Raw genomic sequence first — 23,053 nt, forward strand, 5'->3', positions numbered from 1 at the left:
TAATAGAGAAACAAAATGCGATAACATTTCTCGTTTAATTAAATATTTGTGAATAACAAGTTTCATAGAAGTAGAGCGTTATAGAAGTATATATTTTCACAATATCCCCTAAAGTCCTACCGCCTTTGGTTTAACTCGTTTTATGCCTTAAGAAAGAGTACGAGGTGTTGAAAAGAAAAGTAGTTTTTACCTATCCTCCCCTTGCCCCATCTCTGTCTTGCCGACCCTGCACTTCATGGACCTCCAGACAAGTAAAACAAAAGGAGGTATAAAGGAGCACCACGTTAATAATTTCTCCTAACGGGACTGCAGCCTTAATTTTGTGAAGAATGTGAGCTGTGCGGCGTGTGTTAGCAGTGCTTATTGAATACTGTTTGGCATGTATGCACGCTTACCCTAACGATCTAGTCAAACGAAATCTTAAATTTTAGTACGAAATATATAATTTATATGTGATACTGATTAGTAATCTTACACAGTTTTTAGGATTAAAATATTGTGTCTAAGTACCTAGTAAGTGACTAAATATTGTAGGAACCGTTTGGATGAGGACAATGATTTCTTGAAGCGTGTGTGTTTTCCGATGAGGTCACATTTCATGTTTTTGGGTCAGTTAGCCGCCGTAACGTCCGGATCTGAGGATCATAAAAACCTTATGTCGTGCGAGAACACGTTCCGGACAGTGCAAAGATTAATGTGCGGTGTGGGTTAATGTGTGATCGAGTGACTGGCACATTTTTCTTCCTTGAAAGCAATATAAGTCGATTTGTTTGGATTGCCGTAGACGGCCCAGTTTCATAGCCTCCAAGATCACATGACATTAGCCCCTAAGATTTCTTTCTTTGGGGATATGTGAAAGATACTGTGTACAAAACAGCAGTTCCTGATATTGTGATAACGCAACAATGCACCAGAGATGCTATTGGCACAAACACAAGAGATATTGCAGGATGTGTGGCAAGAGATTGAATATCAGCTTGATATTTTGCCTTTTATCCAGGGTGCACATGTGGAAATGATTGGAATGTTGAAGTGTCTTACCTGTGTTAAATGTTTATGTGGATTTAAAACTAAATGAGTAGAGGCATTTGTGATATAACGCATGTTCCATTTACTGAATCCAATAAAGAGTTACATTGTATTATTATAGGGTAAACATTTGCGGCCACCCTGCGCACATGACTCTGAAATTATCACTTCAAATGTAGTAGTTGAGTTTGTTTTTGCACATTCTTCTCAGAACTCACACCGCCATTTCCATCTGATGTTTTCCTGCGGTCTGCATTTCTGACTTTAGAAATATACATATGTGTGTGTCGTCATCTTCTGGCACGTCAATTTCACAGAGCTAAGGCATCGGCAGCAGCTCGACAAACACTTGGGGAGAGAGTAGTCTAGTACGGGAGTAATAGATTCCACGGGAATTGGCTGAGAACCTTGGTTAATCTGTAATCTTTTAATTTTATCCATGTTATATGGATGTTGTTTGAGGTCTTTGCCTCTATTATAAGATTATGTGGAATAATTTATACTGCTGCAGTCACTTTTTACTTATATTTTGTTAGCACAATTCAAAATGGTTGAAATGGCTCTGAGCACTATGGGACTTAACTTCTAAGGTCATCAGTCCCCTAGAACTTAGAACTACTTAAACCTAACTAACCTAAGGACATCACACACATCCATGCCCGAGGCAGGACTCGAACCTGCGACCGTAGCGGTCGCGCGGTTCCAGATTGTAGCGCCTAGAACCGCTCGGCCACATCGGCCGGCAGCACAAAGCATTTCGGCAGCATGCTGCCATCATCAGGTGCATTATACAGTTACTTATACATCAGCTGATAGGTTATGTTCATTAGCTGTGTGTGCCAGTAGTCGAAAGTGGTTATGTCTAACTCGGACCTTGGGTTTGTGCTAACTGCGCGGATGCTTCAGAGGCGCTGCTTCTGCCTCGATTCCCTTGGGCGCTGGACGCGATTTTGTTACTATTGGCTAAAAATTCACTCTTTAGAGGTCCGACCCTTTAACATAATGATTTTTCCTGAACTATGTTCCGAGGTGGAAGGTAATGCAAACTTGACTGCCAGCCAACTAATTAATAGCTAACTGACGAAAGATTCTCTTTAAATACAACCAGTTTAGTTCCTAACTACAACTCACGACGAACAAAAGCCCTGTGAAAATGGACAACAATGCTAGAATATCCATCACTACGTTTGGTTCTTTTAATCACAGCGTAACGTTTCATACATACAAGCAAGCGCAGGCTCCTGCGGCCGTTGCCGTTGTCAGTACAATTCTTCAGGTTATGTGAGCGCCATTGTCAATATGTAAAATTCCCTGACGTTTCGACCACTGTTGCAGATGGCCTTCTTCAGGATCAGCAAAACACCCAGAGGAAGGCCATTTGGAACACTGGGTAAAACGTAGGAGAATTTTAGTTATTGACAATTCGCTCATACACACCGAACAGTTTTATTGCCTATCACCCATACACTGAGGAGGCAAAAGTCATGTGATAGCGACTTGAACATATACAGATGGCGGTAGTGTCGCATACGCAAGGTACAAAAGGGCAGTGCATTGGCGTATCATTTGTACTCAAGTGCTTCATGTGGAAAGGTTCCCGGTGTATGACCACACGAAGAGAATCAACAGACTTTGAACATCTAATGGTACGTTCAGAGTCTGTTAATTCCCTTCGTGTGGCCATAATCACACCGCGAACTTTTGCACATGAATCACCTGGGTACAAATGAAAGCTACGCCGTTGCAATTCCCATTTTGAACCTTGCTAGACGCATGGAATATTCCATTTCAGAAATCGTTAGGGAATTCAGTATTCCGAGAGAGTGTGCCGAGAAAACCATATTTCAGACATTATGTCTGGCTCATCTGGCCAGACCACGGTATTCCATTCGTCTATAGTCCAATCGATACGGTCTCAACCCCAGGAGAGGCGCTGCAGGCGATGTCGTGCTGTTAGCAAAGGCACTCTCGTCGTTTGTCTGCTGCCACAGTCCATTAACGCCACATTTCACCGCACTGTCGTAACGGATACGTTCGTCGTACGTCCCACGTTGATTTCTACGGTTATTTCACGCAGTGTTGCTTGTCTGTTAGCTCGACTCAAACGCCGCTGCTCTGAATGCCGGACATTTGCCACGCCGGACATTTGCCACACTTGCCCCTTCGCCAGGTAGCGATCCCTCAGGTAAGGGACGCTCTTCCTCGTACTTATGCCGGCCATAGTGGCCGAGCGGTTATAGGCGCTACAGTCTGGAACCGCGCGACCGCTACGGTCGCAGGTTCGAATCCTGCCTCGGGCATGGATGTGTGTGATGTCCTTAGGTTAGTTAGGTTTAAGTAGTTCTAAGTTCTAGGGGACTGATGACGTCAGAAGTTAAGTCCCATAGTGATCAGAGCCATTTGAACCTCGTACTACTTCTGTCCGCTTTCAAACCGCCGTCTCCACATCTTACTCGATACAACCAGTACGTAAGGGACCTTCTTCTTCGACATCTTGGCGAAATACAGAGCTTCTTTTCCGAAATCGAAATATTTGTATCTTTTCGGAAACGAAAGCAATTCCGTCGATTATGTCAGTATGTAATTAGTTCTGCCAAGTATAAATATAGATCCCTCTATCTGTACGGTAGCTTCCTTTCACGCTTACTGATTGCGATAGAAACAGTGCATCGGCATGGGAGCAACAAGAAAGAAACGCTGTAAACAGAATGCGAATGTACGCTAACCATTTCTTTTTGATCGCTGCATTTGTGCCTACTTTAATTGCTACAACTGCATGCCCAAAAGACAATAAGGAAAGAAGAAATGGGTATGTGAATGTTTGAAAAGAAGGACGTCATACTCCATATTAATTTACTCTAAAATACGATATCCCTTGCGGCGAAACATTAGTTAATAAAGTGTAGCGAGACAATGTTCAAAACATGGCTGAAAGTACGTTCATAAACAGACATAAGAACATCTATGATTGACATGTCATCTAAAGTCGAAGTACAATTTTAAAATGTTAGAAATAAGGAAATGAAGTAATACAGAATGCTATGCTTGTACCGTACGTTGCTGTTCTACATTGTATAGCTCTGGTATTTACAGGGTCACAGAGTAAGCATCCTAAGTTTTGGAGGGAAAAGCCGTAATTGTAATGGTCTCCACTACAACAGAAACAAGAAGCACAACTTAACGAAAAATAATGTAATGTGTGTTCCAGCTCACAAGCGACATTGAAGCAGGTAGTTCCTGTGACTTAGTATGGACAGAGGTTATATTCGACAAGCGGAATAAATTAATAAGTGGCTCCTTTTACCAACCCCCGGTCTCAGATGAAACAGTTGCTGAACATTTCAAGAAAAACTCGAGTCTCATCGCAAATAGGTACTCTACTCATACAATTATAGTTGGCAGTGACTTCAACCTACCTTCCACATGTCGACAAAAATACATTTTCAGACCCTACTGTAGATAGAAAACAACTTCCATAATTGTTCTAAATGCTTTTTATAAAATTATTTTGAACAATTAGTTCACGAGGCCATTCAAATTGTAAATGGTTACGAAAACACACTTGACCTCTTAGCCACAAATAATCCTGAGCATCACGACGGGTACAGGAATTAGTGAACACACAGTCGTAGCGAGGCTCAATTCCGTAACAAAGAAATTCACCAAAACTAAACGCGAAATATATATATATATATATATATATATATATATATATATATATATATATATATATAAAAGCAACTAAAACTTCGGTTGACGTCTTTCTAAGAGACAGTCTCCAATCCTTCCAAACTATGTAAGTGAAAACCATATGTGGCTTAAGTTCAAAGAAATAGTATCAACAGCACTTGAGAGATTCATACCAAATAAACTAATATCAGACGGAACTGGATCCCCATGGTACACAAAACACGACAGGAAGCTGCTGCAGGAGCACCAAAAAAGGTACGTATAATTTAGACGAGCGCAAAATCTCCAAGATTGGCGAAGTTTTACTGTGGCTCGAAATTTGCTGCGGATTTCAATGCGAGATGCATTTAATAGTTTCGACAACGAAGCTGTCTCTAGAAATGTGGCGAAAAATCCATAGAGATTCTGGTCCTATGTTAAGAAAAACAGCGGAAAGGCTTAGTAAGTACCTCTACTGCGGGTCGGGCGACGAGTGAGGAGGAGGAGGAGGAGGGGCAGGAGGAGGGGGAGACAAGGGACCCAGCCCTTCGGAGCACGTAAAATCGTGGCAAATGTCCGGCGTGGCAAATGTCCGCACACCGCTGCTCTCGGTCGGCCGCGCGGGATTAACCGAGCGGTCTCAGGCGCTGCAGTCCTGGACTGTGCGGCTGGTCCCGGCGGAGGTTCGAGTCCTCCCTCGGGCTTGGGTGTGTGTGTGTGTTTGTCCATAGGATAATTTAGGTTAGGTAGTGTGTAAGCTTAGGGACTGATGACCTTAGCAGTTAAGTCCCATAAGATTTCACACTCATTTGAACATTTTTTTGCTCTCGGTCGTTAAGTGAAAGCTGTCGGCCAGTTGGCTGTCAGTGGTGAGACGTAATGCCTGAAATAGGGTAATCTCGGCACGGTCTCGGCACTGTGGATCTCGGAATACCGAATTCTCTATCGATTTCCAAAACTGAATATCCCATGCGTCTACCTACAACTACATTCCGCGTTCAAAGTCTGTTAATTCCCGTCATGCAACCACAATCACTTCGGAAACCTGCTTTCATGAATCACCTGAGATATCGGCTCCCATAGCTTTTGTAACCTCAGTGTAGGTTTTCTGTGATTTCCCTGTACCGGTTTAGGCTACAGAGAGCGTACAATATGTGGCAATCACAAGTAGACAGTGACAGTGACAAGATTTGTCTCAAGACGAGTAGCACGAACAGCAGAGAGCTCAATAGCTGGAGTAGTCCGGTTGATTTCCCGAACCATGTCCTATAGACCATGTTTAGGAAGCTTCGTGGAGGCTTCGAACGTGGTGGCGCAGTGGTTAGCAAAGTAGATCTACACTCCTGGAAATGGAAAAAAGAACACATTGACACCGGTGTGTCAGACCCACCATACTTGCTCCGGACACTGCGAGAGGGCTGTACAAGCAATGATCACACGCACGGCACAGCGGACACACCAGGAACCGCGGTGTTGGCCGTCGAATGGCGCTAGCTGCGCAGCATTTGTGCACCGCCGCCGTCAGTGTCAGCCAGTTTGCCGTGGCATACGGAGCTCCATCGCAGTCTTTAACACTGGTAGCATGCCGCGACAGCGTGGACGTGAACCGTATGTGCAGTTGACGGACTTTGAGCGAGGGCGTATAGTGGGCATGCGGGAGGCCGGGTGGACGTACCGCCGAATTGCTCAACACGTGGGGCGTGAGGTCTCCACAGTACATCGATGTTGTCGCCAGTGGTCGGCGGAAGGTGCACGTGCCCGTCGACCTGGGACCGGACCGCAGCGACGCACGGATGCACGGCAAGACCGTAGGATCCTACGCAGTGCCGTAGGGGACCGCACCGCCACTTCCCAGCAAATTAGGGACACTGTTGCTCCTGGGGTATCGGCGAGGACCATTCGCAACCGTCTCCATGAAGCTGGACTACGGTCCCGCACACCGTTAGGCCGTCTTCCGCTCACGCCCCAACATCGTGCAGCCCGCCTCCAGTGGTGTCGCGACAGGCGTGAATGGAGGGACGAATGGAGACGTGTCGTCTTCAGCGATGAGAGTCGCTTCTGCCTTGGTGCCAATGATGGTCGTATGCGTGTTTGGCGCCGTGCAGGTGAGCGCCACAATCAGGACTGCATACGACCGAGGCACACAGGGCCAACACCCGGCATCATGGTGTGGGGAGCGATCTCCTACACTGGCCGTACACCACTGGTGATCGTCGAGGGGACACTGAATAGTGCACGGTACATCCAAACCGTCATCGAACCCATCGTTCTACCATTCCTAGACCGGCAAGGGAACTTGCTGTTCCAACAGGACAATGCACGTCCGCATGTATCCCGTGCCACCCAACGTGCTCTAGAAGGTGTAAGTCAACTACCCTGGCCAGCAAGATCTCCGGATCTGTCCCCCATTGAGCATGTTTGGGACTGGATGAAGCGTCGTCTCACGCGGTCTGCACGTCCAGCACGAACGCTGGTCCAACTGAGGCGCCAGGTGGAAATGGCATGGCAAGCCGTTCCACAGGACTACATCCAGCATCTCTACGATCGTCTCCATGGGAGAATAGCAGCCTGCATTGCTGCGAAAGGTGGATATACACTGTACTAGTGCCGACATTGTGCATGCTCTGTTGCCTGTGTCTATGTGCCTGTGGTTCTGTCAGTGTGATCATGTGATGTATCTGACCCCAGGAATGTGTCAATAAAGTTTCCCCTTCCTGGGACAATGAATTCACGGTGTTCTTATTTCAATTTCCAGGAGTGTATATTCGAAAGCACTGTGTGTACGATCTGCAAACATTAAAGGAAGTGAAGGAGAAATTTGAAAAGTGAACTTAAGTTCAAGGAGAATAAATCGAAACTTTGAGTTTTGCTGGTGACATTAATTCCGTCAGAGGGCCAAACACTTCGAAGATCTGTTGAACGAAATGGATGGTGTCTTGAAAAGAAGTTATGAGTTGTACATAAATAAAAGTAAAATAAAGTTAATACAATGTAGTCGAATTAAATCCGTCAGACAGCCAAACACTTGGAAGATCTGTTGAACGAAATGGATGGTGTCTTGAAAAGAGGTTATGAGATGTACATAAATAAAAGTAAAATAAAAGTAATAGAATGTAGTCGAATTAAATCAGGTGATGCTGGCGGAATGGGATTAGGAAATGAGACACAGAAAGTAATGGATAAGTTTTGCTATTAGGTTAGCGAAATAGCGGACAATAGTAGAAGGAAAGATATAATATTTAGACTGAAAATAGAAAGCTAAGTTTTTCCTGAGAAGGAAAGAAACGTTAACATCAAATATAAATAGTTTAGGAAGTCTTTTCTGAATGTAATTGGAGTGTTGCCTTGTATGGAAGTTAAATGCTGATTATTAAATTTTGAAATTTGGGCAATTAACTTTTGAAGTGAGGTGTTGGAGAATAATGCTGAAGATTAGACGGGGAGATAGAGTACATAATGAAAAGGCACTGGATCTATTTGGAGTGGGGAGGCAGGATGGTGGACAGTAAGGAAGAAGAGCTTTATGGAACAATTTAACAAAGAAACGATATGTTGATACGAAAAATGCTGTGATTTCTAGGAATAGTTAATTTGATAATGGAGGGAAATTGTAGATGGGGATTAAGACTTCACTACAGTACACAGATTCAGTTGCATGTAGGCTGCAATAGTTACGTACAGAGATGACGAGATGTACAGCCAGATAGACCAATGAGGAGAGGTGCAGCAAACCGGCCTTGAGTCTGCGCCTACAATAACATCTGAAAGAAGCATAGTGCAGAGAACACGGGATATCTGTGGGTAAGAATTTAACAACGCACTAAAGTGTGTGGACGATGAATGAAAGCGTGGAAAGTTCTCGGTAAGCGCGGGACATAGACGTGACGTTGTGTCTAGCAAAGGTAGCAACTTGGTTAATGTCCAGACAGACTTCCGCAAGCCGCGGTCAAGGCCGTCAGCATTTCGCTATTTTTCTGTTGCGCGTCTGCGTACCGCCTCTGCATTCACGCACAGCTTCAGTGCGCGTTAGGCGCGGTACTCACTGATGCGACACGATACGTTGCGATAGAGGTCGCGCGACGCGACGACTATCGGTGCCCGCTCCTGACCCCACTGGGACAATACGATGTGCGATGCGACTCGCGATTCAAGTAGCAACAAGACAGATCGAATCACGTGTCTGTTCCAATTTCACTTGCTATCATGAGTTCTCCAGAAGAGGACGTTATTGTAGCTTATCTCTATTTAAATCTCAAAAAACTGGAAAGGAAATATTGGATGCACCTCTACAACGCTATAAATATGAAACATAGTTCGGCTGTGATTTCTGGTGAGGTCTCTCAGCACGAGCACAAACTACACGAATTCTGCAGAATGAGTCCAGACAGTTTCCACTTTCTGGAGCAACTGCTATCAGCTACTCTGAAAAAGCAGAACTCAAATTTTCTACCTGCTATTTCTGTTGCTGTAAAGCTACTTATTACAATAAGGTAAGTTGGTGAAAGGTGTTAATGACGTTAAAAACGTCATCATGAAAAGTTTATTTGTTGTAAGGCCATCTAGCACGGTACTTTATTCTATGTGGTGCATATGAACGGTCTAGTGACATTAATGCGACCACCTGTCAAAAGCCTTTTGCAGTGCGGACATTCAGGAAGAGAGTCACTGATGTAGGTACTGACAGGGAAGTGCAACCACTTCAACACCAGTTCCGTGACCAGCTGCATTAGGTTTTTCGGTTGAGGATGCACGATGTTTACACCCTGGTCGAGGTGGTCCCATAGATTCTCGATTGGGTTTTAATCGGCGGAGCTAGGTGGCCAGGGGAGATGATAACCTCATCCTGGTGACGCGTTTCATTGTTCTGCTAGCAGACGGCTGAGGAAAAAGCAAACTGCACGAGGTGTCGACATGGTCCCCAACAACAGATGCATATTTGTGTTGATCCATTGTACCTTCCAGAATCACTGTATCGCCCATGTAATGCCACGAAAACATTCCACCGACCATAACGCTTCTTCCTCCAGAATCGACCCTTCCAAAGATTGTTGCATGATGTTTCACGCTGAGCACGCCATCGGCCTTCTGTCCGATGGAGTATAAAATGTGATTCATGTGAAAAAGCCACCTGTCTCTTCTCAGTGCACGTCAAGTTGCGGTGTTGGCGTGCATATTCCAGCCTTCGCCGCCCGTCAACAGCAGGCAGCCAGGGTGCATCTACTAGGCGCCTGTTAAGCCCTCGGCACACGGACCGTGCATCCGAACGTTGAGCGTTGAGCGTGCCGAGTTTCTGACGTCATAGCGTGGAGTAGCAAGTTCGGGAGTCTTTCCGAACGTGCAGAGCAACATCTCGCATGTCAGGTTTTCTGAACGTGCGTCTGAACGTTGACCAATGAGATGGCATAACGCCACCTACGTCACACGCACGCCGTCTCCCTTCAGTACAGAGTTATGGAGGCGCCATATTGGCATTCAGTTCAAGCCTATGTGTATATATGCCGTTTTTGAGCACCAGCAAATTGAGAATCACTGGAAAACCCGTTGTTAACTGTGTGATTCGTTCCAATAAAATAATGAGAAACAACATATTCGTGGCAAAAGAATTATTGTAACTTGCGTATTATGAGAGTAGGCTATTTGAAGGCAGCGACACACTGAAGATCCACCCAAAACGCATTGTTCTTGGTACAATTTGTTTTAATTAAATTTAAACTAGTAACATAATTATCTACGATTAACGTTTTTAGCACGGGGTAACACTATATGGCTATGAGCACGAAGCATGTTGTTGGTTTAGCGTAATGAGTATTTGTTCGGGCGGTGGTTCGCGTCTTAACACAACCAAATTTTTTTTCCTAACACTCGCGTTTTTATTAGGTTCTGATACTTTGTTATTAGTTTAATATACCTCATAAAATTTGATGTTATGTAAATATAAGCTCACCTTTTTTTGAGGGGTGACTTTGTTCGATTGGCTTAATCTGCAGGACAGCTTGCGCTACTTGTATAAAAATGTTTTCCTCCTTTTTCTTTTAAGCTTCATAATTCACATGTTGCAAAGATTCTGCTACTGGGTAGGAACAGTGCTCAAGTAAGACTGACCTTGAGGTTTTACTAAAATGTGAGAATGATGAAATAATGTTTATCTTATGCGGAGAAGTATTCCAAATTTGTACCGCACTGTTTGTAATGGAACTAAGCCTGTGTCCTCATTGACTGGACATGTTACTCTCCTTTTCGTGCACGATGAAGGAAATGTGCATTTTAATAGAGCTAACGTGGGAATTTTACGCGAGCCCGTTGAGTAAACAGTGTGATTTACGAACTAGAAACATCCCTCAACTGCCGCTGGAATGCGTTGCGATCGCGTATACCACGTTGGGGACCACGTACCGTACGCACAAGTCGCATCGTTCCTGAGCGTTCAGCAGCACGTTGAACTTGGCTCGCTCAACGTTGACGTTCGACAGCACGGTCCGTGAGCCGACGGCTTTACGGAGGCCTATACGCAGCATCGTTCCCTGAACGGTCATTGAGGGGATACTGTTGGTAGCCCTTTGGTTCACTTGTTCAACAGTTGCACGTCTATTAGTCCTTACACATCCCTGCAGCCGTCGTTAAACCTAGTCATCTGTGGCCCTTCGTGCACCACAGTTGCCTCACCACTGGTTTCGGACAGCGCCGTTATGGTATAGTTCAGCCACGGCAGCACACGAATAGTTTACAAACTTAGCCGCTTCGGAAGTGCTTCCGCCCTTGGCCCGAAAGTCAGTCATCGTACCCTTTTTGAACTCAGACAACTCCATTTCTGCATTACGACAGTGACTGCAATGTTTGCCACGTTCCCCCCGGCATGCTTTATATACCCTCCACTGCTAGTGTCACCACCTGTCGTCTGTGAGTGGTTATTGCACGTTGACGTCGAATATAGGCGTGGTCACATTACTGTGATGAGACCGTGTATAAATAATGGCTACAAATTAATAAAGCTAGGATAATATTTCTAGAACTATTCAATTTCTCAAAGTAGTATATGATTTAATGTGAAGATTATTCATGCTGGATTTGAAGTACGGTCAGTCAGCATCGATACTGCAGCAGCGGGCAGTGAACTGTGCATAGGGGCAGACAATATGTTTAAAGAAGTAGAGGAAGATCTTGATGTTAAGGAAAATCCCGATGTGTTCTTCTCAGCTTGGCCAACGGCCTTGCCGCAGTGGTAACACCGGTTCCCGTCGGATCACCGAAGTTAAGTGCTGTCGGGCTGAGCTAGCACTTGGATGGGTGACCATCCGGTCTGCCGAGCGCTGTTGGCAGACGGGGTGCATTCAGCCCTTGTGAGGCAAACTGAGGAGGTACTTGATTGAAAAGTAACGGCTCCGGTCTCGGAAACTGACATACGGCTGGGAGAGCGGTGTGCTGACTACATGCCCCTCCATATCCGCATCCAGTGACGCCTGTGGGCTGAGGATGACACGGCGGCCGGTCGGTACCTTTGGGCCTTCATGGCCTGTGGGGAAGGAGAGTTCCTCTCAGCTTCGTGATGCTGCTCATTCGGAAGTAACAGGAATTTTAGTTTTTAGATCTCTTTTCGCCTGTCACAAAGTTTCCTGAAATCTGGGAGTGTGGACTTAAAAAACAACCAGTCAAAAAATGGCTCAAATGGCTCTCAGCACTATGGGACTTAACATCTGAGGTCATCAGTCCCCTAGAACTTAGAACTACTTAAACCTAACTAACCTAAGGACATCACACACATCCATGCCCGAGGCAGGATTCGAACCTGCGACCGTAGCGGTCGCGCGGTTCCAGACTGTAGTGCCTAGAACCGCTCGCCCACCCCGGCCGGCAAACAACCAGTCAGCGTCGTCAGCTGGTGGCTCCTGGTATCTTTTCATTTCAGTAAGTTTATCATTTGTGGCTTTGGCTTTTATCGACAGCATACGAAAATGAGGAACACGAAGCAGCTCCGCACCTCACGTAGCACTCTATAGTACGCGGCAATAGCCTCGCGTGTGGCGCGTAGTTGACAACCTCGTTCTGGACAACCTCAAACATATCTCACGTATTTTCCCGAGAATGGAAAGAGGTGTCGCTCTTCTTCCATCATTGAAAAAAAAATTCTATAAGTTAGCTATATTCGTATGCAACAATGTATGGCCCAAAAGCCACCAAATGTAAACTGGCCAGCGACTACATTCTTCACTGCACTGCAATCTTCTCAAAATATGCCCGGTAGCTTACTTATACATGAAGTGTTACAATAATTTCGGGCAATATCGAAAAGAAAACCAGTTCATTATCAAACTGTGACGTGGGATTATACTGTGGTGACAAAAGTCATGGGATAGCGATATGAACTTATATAGATGGCGTTAGTATCGCATACGCACGGTATAAAAGGACAGTGCATTGTCGGAGCTGTCATTTGTACTCAGGTGATTCGTGTGAAAAGGCTTCCACTTGATTGTGGACGCACAACTGGAAGTATTAGACTTTGAACGCGCAGCTAGACGCATGAGACATTCCATTTCGGAAATCGTTAGCGAATCCAATACGAATATTGGATCCACACTGTCAAGAGCACGGTTAAAATTGCTCTAGGCACTATGGGACTTAACATCGGAGGTCATCAGTCCCCTAGACTTAGAACAACGTAAATCTAAGGACATCACACACATCCATGCCCGAGGCAGGATTCGAAACTGCGACCGTAGCAGCAGCACGGTTCCGGGCTGAAGCGCCTAGAACCGCTCGGTCACAACGGCCAGCTCAAGAGCATGCCGAGAGTGCCAAATTTCAGAAGTTACCCCTCACCACGGACAATGCAGTGGTCGGCGGCCTTCACTTAACGATCGAGAGAAGCGAGGTTTGCTTAGAGTTGTCAATGCTAGCACACAAGCAACACTGCGTGAAATAACCGCAGAACTCGATGTGGGACGTACTACGAACGTATCGGTTGGACCCTAGACGACTGTAAAACCGTGGCCTGGTCAGATTGTAACACCATAGCTCTAATGCTGTGCTGATTTATTTTGCTTTTGTTTCATTTAATGTTACATTGCTGTGCTTCTGTAAATGTGTTTGTTTGAATCGATAACATAAAATTGTATACTCCTTTCTTTGTACAAACTTTGATATCATGGTTTGGTTCAATGCAAAGTAGTGTATCTGTCATTTAAATGCTTTGTCCAATTTGGAGGGAACAAAACTTACTGTATATAATTGTAATTTTGTGTGAATAATTTTTGTAGAAATGTCTATATGTGCAAATGTTCTGTTTTGTTTAAAATGGTTGTTTACTGTTATGTAAATTGCTGATCCTCACTTAGGGCTCTTAGTATTCTGTGTATAGAAGTTGTTGTGGTTCCCCTCGGGAACGGAACTGTGTAGTGCGCGCAAATTGTGGTTGGCCTAGGTGGAAAAGGTGGAACTGATAGTCAGTCGGGGACGAGCCACCAGTCGGAGGCGAGCTACGAGTCGGGGACGAGCCAGCAGTCGGGGACGAGCTACCAAACCGTGCACTGCCATGTAAAAGATACATATTGTGCTGATTCCGAGAGAGGCTTTTCCTGCTTCTTTCCAATGCCTCGGATGGATAGATAAATAGCTGGAACTATTCTGGAATTTGTATCTGTCGTCGCCACCAAGAAATGACAGAGTCCAGCAATTCAGTCTGCGAATCCACCTACCAACATGCAGTTGCCACCACGTTGCGCAATCACTGTAACGTAATACTATGATGATGTACAGTGAAGGATCAGCTTAATGGATGTGTTATTGTGCTCAAATATAAGGTAATTTATATCTGAATTTATGTACCAACCTTGATTTTTCTCCTCATCATAACACCTCTCAGGATCCTTTCCGTTTGAACTAAATTACCGAGTGTCCCTACTGAAAGAACTTTTATGACCAATGTTATGCTAATTAATGTCTCTTGAACTTAGTAAAAAGAAAGTTAAAGTTAATGTGGCAAGAAAGTGAGTTAAAGTAAATGTTGTTTACTGAAAATAATTTTCCTATTAAAACTGCTTATTAAAGTGCTGTTGCCAACTGTAAAATTAAAAGTTCTTAAGACTGAGATTTCTAAAGTTTTGCTTAGCTAATGATCACCTTGATATCTGTAGTAAATTCTAAAAGGTGAGCCAGTTTCTTGCAATTTTGTTAACTTTGTGTTTCGATGTAGTAAAAGTGAGAAAACTGCAGTTGTGAAACGTTATACACTCTTGTTTGCTAAGTGTTTGTTTCTCTTGTGTGCATATTAACAGTATAAAGACCACTCAGTTTGTGTAAGCCCTGAAAGTGATAGTGTTTTTCTGTATGTGTTATAATTTTGCAAATAGTTTGTGCTGCTCCAACTGTTAGTTTCAATCTTACCGTAAACACATGAGTGTGTCAGAGTTCATTGCACTCGCGTGTGGCCAAGTATAGGTTGTGTTTATCCGTTAAAATTACTAATAACTATTTTCTTCAACGAGAATGTTAATCATTCTTTTGCCTAGTTAGGCTGGCGACCGTTTTCCATTATCAGTTAAACAGTGCAGATAGGCAAAATTTTGTTTGTTACTGTTCAAACATTTACGTAATTCTGACTTTCACTTCCGATAAGCCACCCCGATTAGGAATAACACGGTCAACATAACAAAATTCCTCTCAGAGGGTAACACTGCGCTGTTGCTTTATGCCATAATTGCTATAACAAAATAGTTCTGTTTTGCAAACTGCCTCCTACTTTAGGGTTATGGTATAACAGTAGCAGACGAGGAGTGTTATACGTGGCTTTTCCGTGACAAGACTAATTGTTCTGTTGGGGCATCGTATGTACTAAGCCAAACTTGGTATTTGATTGAATAAGCTACGTAAATACGCTGTTGTAGTGTTATAAGATGAGTCCATATTTCAGTTGGTAAGAGCTGACAGTAGGGTTCGAGTGTGGTGCAGACCCCACGAAGCCATGGACCCAAATTCTCGAGACAGCACTGTGCAAGCTGGTGGTGACTCCATAACAGTGTGGGCTGTGTTTACATGGAATGGATCGGGTCCTCCTGACGTTAGGAAGAAAGGAAGGGAAAAAATGTTAGGTTTAACGTCCCATTGACATCGAAGTCATTAGAGTGAGAGCACAAGCTCGGATTGTCGTCCATCTGCTTAGCTGGGTGGTAAAGTGCTCACCTCTCATGCAAGCGGGCTCGGGTTCGATTTCCGGCCGGGTTGGAGGTTTTCTCCGCTCGGGGACTGGGTGTTGTGTTGTCCTCATCATCATTTCATCCTCATCACAGGCGCGCATGTCGCCCATTGTGGCGTCGACTGAAATAAGACTTGCACTTGACGCCCAAACTTCCTCGTATGAGGCCTCCCGGCCTACGATGCCATACGCTCATTTCATTTCATTTCAGCTCGGATCGTGCTAGGGATGGGGAATGAAATCGGCTGTGCCCTTTCAAAGCAACCATCCCGAAATTTTCGTGGAGCAATTCAGGGAAATCACGGGAAACCTAGATCTGGACGGCCTGACGTGGGTTTGAACCATCGTCCTCCCGAATGCGGGTCCAGCGTGCTAACCATAGCGCCAACTCGCTCGGTGTTTGATGTTCGCCTATTTGGATGTTTTATGGATGACAATCGCCATGTCACCTGGGTCCAGTTGCTGAGCGAATGGTGTGACTACCCAGATGGTCCGGCGTGAATCACATCAAACATTTATGGAACACAATCGAGAGGTGAGTTCGTGCGTAACACCCTGCACCAGCAACACTTTCGCAGTTATGGACGGCTGTAGACGCAGCATGGCTCAGTGTTTCTGTATGTGACTTCCTGCGACTTGTTGAGTCCATGCCAGGTCGAGTTGCTGCACTAAGTCGAGCAAAAGGCGGTCTGGCACTATAATTGGAGGTATCACACGCCTTTAGTTCTCTTTGCTGATGATACAAGTATAGTAATCACACCTGACAAACAAGAATTAACTGATGAAATTGTCAATACTGTCTTTCAGAAAATTACTAAGTGGTTCCTTGTAAACGGACTCTCACTGAATTTTGATAAGACACAGTACATACAGTTCCGTACAGTGAATGGTATGACGCCATTAATAAATATAGACCTTAATCGGAAGCATATAGCTAAGGTAGAATATTCCAAATTTTTAGGTGTGTCCATTGATGAGAGATTAAATTGGAAGAAACACATTGATGATCTGCTGAAACGTTTGAGTTCAGCTACTTATGCAATAAGGGTCATTGCAAATTTTGGTGATAAACATCTTAGTAAATTAGCTTACTACGCCTATTTTCACTCATTGCTTTCATATGGCATCATATTTTGGGGTAATTCATCACTGAGGAATAAAGTATTTATTGCACAAAAGCGTGTAATCAGAATAATAGCTGGAGTCCACCCAAGATCATACTGCAGACATTTATTTAAGGATCTAGGGATATTCACAGTAGCTTCTCAGTATATATACTCTCTTATGAAATTTGTTATTAACAACCAAACCCAATACAAAAGTAATAGCAGTGTGCATAACTACAATACTAGGAGAAAGGATGATCTTCACTATTCAAGATTAAATCTAACTTTGGCACAGAAAGGGGTGAATTATACTGGCACTAAAGTCTTTGGTCACTTACCAAATAGTATCAAAAGTCTGACAGATAACCAACAAGTATTTAAGAAGAAATTAAAAGAATTTCTGAATGACAACTCCTTCTACTCCATAGAGGAATATTTAGATATAAATTAAGAAAAAAAATATTAAAAAAATAAAAATAAAAAATAAAGAAAAACAAAAAAACACAAAAAAATAAAGTTGTTATATTAACTTAAGTATGTTGTTAAATTAACCTAATTATGTCATGTATTGGAAAATTCGACTCGTTCCACATCATTACGAAATATCGTATCCATGATCCATGGAACTTGTATCAATCTAATCTAATCTAATCTAATCTAATCTTTTTTCACCTCAGTGTAAAGCAGTTTTTGAAGCATTTCTGATGACTCCAAGTTTGCATCATATGATTCTGCTGCGTAAAGCAACCAGGACTCCGTGTTGCGACAGACAATACGATAGAGTTCCGTGTCGGTGTCGTATCGTTGTCGTCTGTGGCGTTCGCTGTGCTATTCAGTGGTTTGGTATTTAACTAATTTGCAAATGAAAATGATAATCTTATTTTATTACATTGAGTAGTTACTAAATAATTTTTCTCCCGGCTAAAGATTTGGTCAAGTTGCTAAAGAACTCCAAGTTAACGTCGTTTTAAAGTGTTGTCTGTAAGTTGTGTAAGTGTCACTAAATCACAACTCATACAACAGATTCTATACAACTATTGATTATGATGGAAGCAGTTATCTTCAGAAAAATGATCATTAAAACCATCGAATATCAGCCGCGCACAACACTGACGTATGTTACCTGAAACAATATTCTTCGCAACTCGTGCGTAATTAATTTCGGCTCCATACATCTGCTAGAAAAGTTTGTTATAACGATCGTGCTATGAGCACTGTTTTTAAAGAACCAATCTGATTCGAATTATTTTCATTAAAATGAGTTCGGAACCACCGGTGCACATTTATTTTTACACATTTGTATTACGTTCGACATTTATGTCTGTAGAGTTGCGTTAATTTGAATTTGCCGCAGAGATAATTGTTAAGATGGCGGCAGACAATTGATAGAGGCTTTCTATTGTTAGACCAAATGAGTAAGTATTTGAAATGATTATTAAACTCTATAAACTATACTTTCATATTATGCACTATTTAGACTTCATCAAGCAAACATTTGATTTGTTTCTAAGGAAAACACAGACAAAAACGCGATACAAATCGCTATCATCAATGGCTGCGCTCCTTGCAGCGGAAAGAAATAATTAACACAGATAATGCTTACTGAGAGAGGAATTAAAGTTACAAATAATTATTCACTCATATTTATAATAATAATAATGAACTCTATTTTCAAGTAATAATTAACAAATAATTACAATTTCTTAACATACCTCAGTTTGATATGCGTCTTGCCTACAAAAGCCATCCAACAAAAGGTAAAAACAAAGGAAGAAAAACGCAGATCGTAAAAGGAAATTACAATTATCATTGTCTTTGTATGATACCCATCGATATGTCGAATTACATCATAGAATATTATATAAATAATTAATATTTATAAGTTTTCACTGTTTTTTCATACGTCGAATACATGTTTATAACTGTTAGAGGCATAATTTCCTCTCGTCGCACTGTAGCCAAAAATTTATCTCGTGAATGTTACACGTCGCAGTGTGAACCTAACTGGTTCGCTTCAACTACTTTTATGATTAACTTGCGTTGCTTCTGCATCGTATCACGGTCCACATCGCTTATCGTATCGCATATCGTAACAACTCAGTGAGAAACGCGCTTAGTAGAGCGACCTTGTTTTCGTATCGCCATGTTACTGGCGTTTGCTGTCTAAAAGGGGTCACGCAGCAATAGAGGCTATAGAAAAGTCTTGAGACACGAAGCAGAGAAATAACACGGACACAACACACAGCCCTATATCTGGTTCTTTAAAGCCAATTTTTATCAAAGATCTTCAAGAAGATAGAATATACCAGATGGCTATAACAACCTGCATAACATTACTTGCATGTAAGAAAAATGCTGCCTCAGTATCTTTACTAGTGAATGAAAGTAAATTAAAGTCTTATTTTACATATGAAAATACTGTCGCGTCTGCTTTTTTTTGGCGGCGGCGGGGGGGGGGGGGGGAGGGGTTTCCAGATAAAAGTTGCATTACTCAAGCTGCTTTTTTTCCGTTGGTGCAAGCGGTAATTTACGCATGATTGTGCTTATGTTCTAATGACCCTCCCTTGACCACTAGAAAAATTATTAAGTATTCCTGACAAGAGCATAAAGAACAAACAGACAGGCAGCCTCGAAACTTTCCGATGCAAAATTAATTGTAACTACCGTTCCCAGCTCTTGCCAGGTCCTCTTTCCTTCCTAGTATTAAATCGTTTAAATAAATCTGTCCTTTGGTGTTACTTTTTAATTTGAAAATTGAAATTGACCGTTTCATCAAAAATAAAATATTTAGTGCTGATCTTAATTACTGTCTTCTTGGCTGAAAACGGCTAAATTATTCATTTTTCAGTAATGTCCGTGGCGTCTCCGGAGTGCAGTCGAGAGCACGCAAAGTCAAAGTTCTTCTTAACAGCCAGCATAAGAAACAGCTTTTCAAGATCTGCGTCGTAATGCAGCTTTGAAAAATTATTGACGCTGTTATTGAAGAGCAAGTCAGACGGAAACGATTCTGAAAAACTATGACAGTCTGTGTCGGTAGGGCAAGTTCAACAAATTTTCGCTTTTCACGAAAGATAATCTGTTCATTCCAAAAGACCGTGTTTTTAAATAGGAATCGCATAGTACTACTAGCAAATCATTTCTTCTGTTTGCTTGCACTAAAGACGGTGTTTTTATTTAGGAATTGCACAGTACTACCTAGCATTCAAAATCCTGTCTTCTGTTTGCTTGCGCTTTGTATCGTAATCACTAGGAGAGGAAAGATGAGCATAATATTCACTTCAAAAATGAAAAAAATTTACCTTTTAAGGTAACAATTACTATGTCATAAAAACGTTCTTGTCAGTGCTCAACTATTACAGTATACAGGGTGAGTCACCTAACATTACCGCTGGATATATTTCGTAAACCACATCAAATACTGACGAATCGATTCCACAGACCGAACGTGAGGAGAGGGGCTAGTGTAAATGGTTAATACAAACCATAAAAAAAATGCACGGAAGTATGTTTTTTAACACAAACCTACGTTTTTTTAAATGTAACCCCGTTAGTTTTGTTAGCACATCTGAACATATAAACAAATACGTAATCAGTGCCGTTTGTTGCATTGTAAAATGTTAATTACATCCGGAGATATTGTAACCTATAGTTGACGCTTGAGTACCACTCCTCCGCTGTTCGATTTTGTGTATCGGAGAGCACCGAATTACGTAGGGATCCAAAGGGAACGGCGATGGACCTTAGGTACAGAAGAGACTGGAACAGCACATTACGTCCACATGAAAACTGTGGTGTCACCGCCAGACACCACACTTGCTAGGTGGTAGCTTTAAATCGGCCGCGGTCCATTAGTACATGTCGGACCCGCGTGTCGCCACTGTCAGTGATCGCAGACCGAGCGCCACCACACGGCAGGTCTCGAGAGACGGACGAGCACTCGCCCCAGTTGTACGGACGACTTTGCTAGCCACTACACTGACGAAGCCGCGCTCCTTTGCCGAGCAGATAGTTATAATAGCCTTCAGCTAAGTCCATGGCTACGACCTAGCAAGGCGCCATTAGCCTTACATAGCAATTGATACTTATCGTATAAAGCATGTCTCATCAAGAACGATGTATACAACAAGGATGGATTAAAGTTAAGTATTCCAGAAGCTACGTACTTTTCTTTATAGCATTCATTACGTATCCTGTTTCAGACCTCACGCCATCCTTCGTGTGTTTATAGCGTGCATAGCGGTCCCCTCAAACCACACTGTGTCGGCACTTCTGTCGACACATCAAAAACACCTTTTTATTGGTCTTTTTCACTGACGCACATGTACATTACCTTGAGGGGTGAGGTACACGTACACACGTGGTTTCCGTTTTCAATTACGGAGTGGAATAGGGTGTATCCCGACATGTGAGGCCAATAGATGTTCAATGTGGTGGCCATCATTTGCTGCACAAATTGCAATCTCTGGCGTAATGAATGTCGTACACGCCGCAGTACATCTGGTGTAATGTCGCCGCAGGCTGCCACAATACGTTGTTTCATATCCTCTGGGGTTGTAGGCACATCACGGTACACGTTCTCCTTTAACGTACCCCACAGAAAGAAGTCCAGAGGTGTAAGATCAGGAGAACGGGCTGGCCAATTTATGCGTCCTCCATGTCATGGTAATGTACATGTGCGTCAGTGAAAAAGACCAATAAAAAGGTGTTAGCATGTGGACGTAATATGCTGTTCCAGTCTCTTCTGTACCTAAGGTCCATCACAGTTCCCTTTGGATCCCTACGCAATTCGGTGCTCTCCGATACACACGATCGAACTGCGGAGGAGTGGTACTCAAGCGTCAACTTTAGGTTACAATATCTCCGGATGTAATTAACATTTTACAATGCAACAAACGGCACTGATTACGTATTTGATTATATCATCAGATGTGCTAACAAAACTAACGGGGTTCCATTTAAAAAAACGTAGGTTTGTGTTAAAAAACATACTTCCGTGCATTTTTTTATGGTTTGTATTAACCATTTACACTAGCCCCTCTCCTCACGTTCGGTCTGTGGAATCGGTTCGTCAGTATTTGATGTGGTTTACGAAATATATCCAGCGGTAACGTTAGGTGACTCACCCTGTATATCCAGCTTCTTACAAGAGAGTATACTGACGAAAATTAATATTTTCTTACATCTCGTGGAAATGGTGGCTGTCGTTTCTTTCTTAACAATAGAAGTACACCTCCTTTGAAAACACGTCCTTCCATAGTCAAATCTACCATCAGAAAAAAATCACTAGTACAGTCACGGAATACACAAGTGTGTTAAAAATCACGGAACGCTAACAAGCCAACGATGTTATTTACATTGCTGCGCTCCCGCAGGCGAAAGCGATAATTCAGGTTATGAAGTGATACGATAACGTATACTGCGTATCGTTAATGAAAAGCAAGTCATCTGCGTAGTTATACTAATACACTTACATTAACTGTTTAATTGTATCAATACAAGGGCTAACTACACGATTGCCAGTTTCCAACCTGATGCCAAGCGGAAGGAGGGTGCGAAAACTCATCTTCCGCTTACACAGGCTATTCTTATCTTTCGCTTATATGCATTTCTTTTCGTCACAACCCACTACTATACACTCAGAATTTATTGGTGTTTATTTTCAATCCCCATTTGTCATGTTCTTGAACCCGCAATCCGGCATGTAGGCAGAGTCGTCACTATCTTCAGCAATCATCAAAAAGAACAGTTTATCATCTCCTACAGACATTCCATTTGGGCTGCATTTACTTCTTCATGTCTGTAATGCTTCTTCCCAATAAATTTCAAACAACAGAGGGGCAACGGAAAACCCAATCGAAGTAATCTGCTAATCTGCAGCTCCTCTGATAACACGTTAGCTACTTTCACTGAGATGGTGCATCCACAATATAAGGCTGTAACTGCATTAGTATAGTGTATTAAGACGCCGTTGTTCCTTATTGTGAGCCACAGCTTGTTTAATGTCTCACTGTCATACGCCTTTTATAGGTCTACGAGTGTTAAGTGGACTGTTCTCTTCACC

General features: G+C 43.0%; 1 protein-coding gene and 1 pseudogene across 1 annotated transcript in view; both read left to right on the top strand.

Moving 5' to 3' along the window:
- The window catches only part of LOC126234840 (uncharacterized), a 284,225-nt gene that overhangs the window by 233,765 nt on the left and 27,407 nt on the right, over window positions 1–23,053 (top strand). The gene's annotated exons all lie outside the window — the stretch shown is intronic.
- On the top strand, window positions 11,897–12,014 carry LOC126238709 (5S ribosomal RNA; annotated as a pseudogene).

Source organism: Schistocerca nitens, chromosome 2 (assembly GCF_023898315.1).
Source record: "Schistocerca nitens isolate TAMUIC-IGC-003100 chromosome 2, iqSchNite1.1, whole genome shotgun sequence".
NCBI lineage: Eukaryota > Metazoa > Arthropoda > Insecta > Orthoptera > Acrididae > Schistocerca > Schistocerca nitens.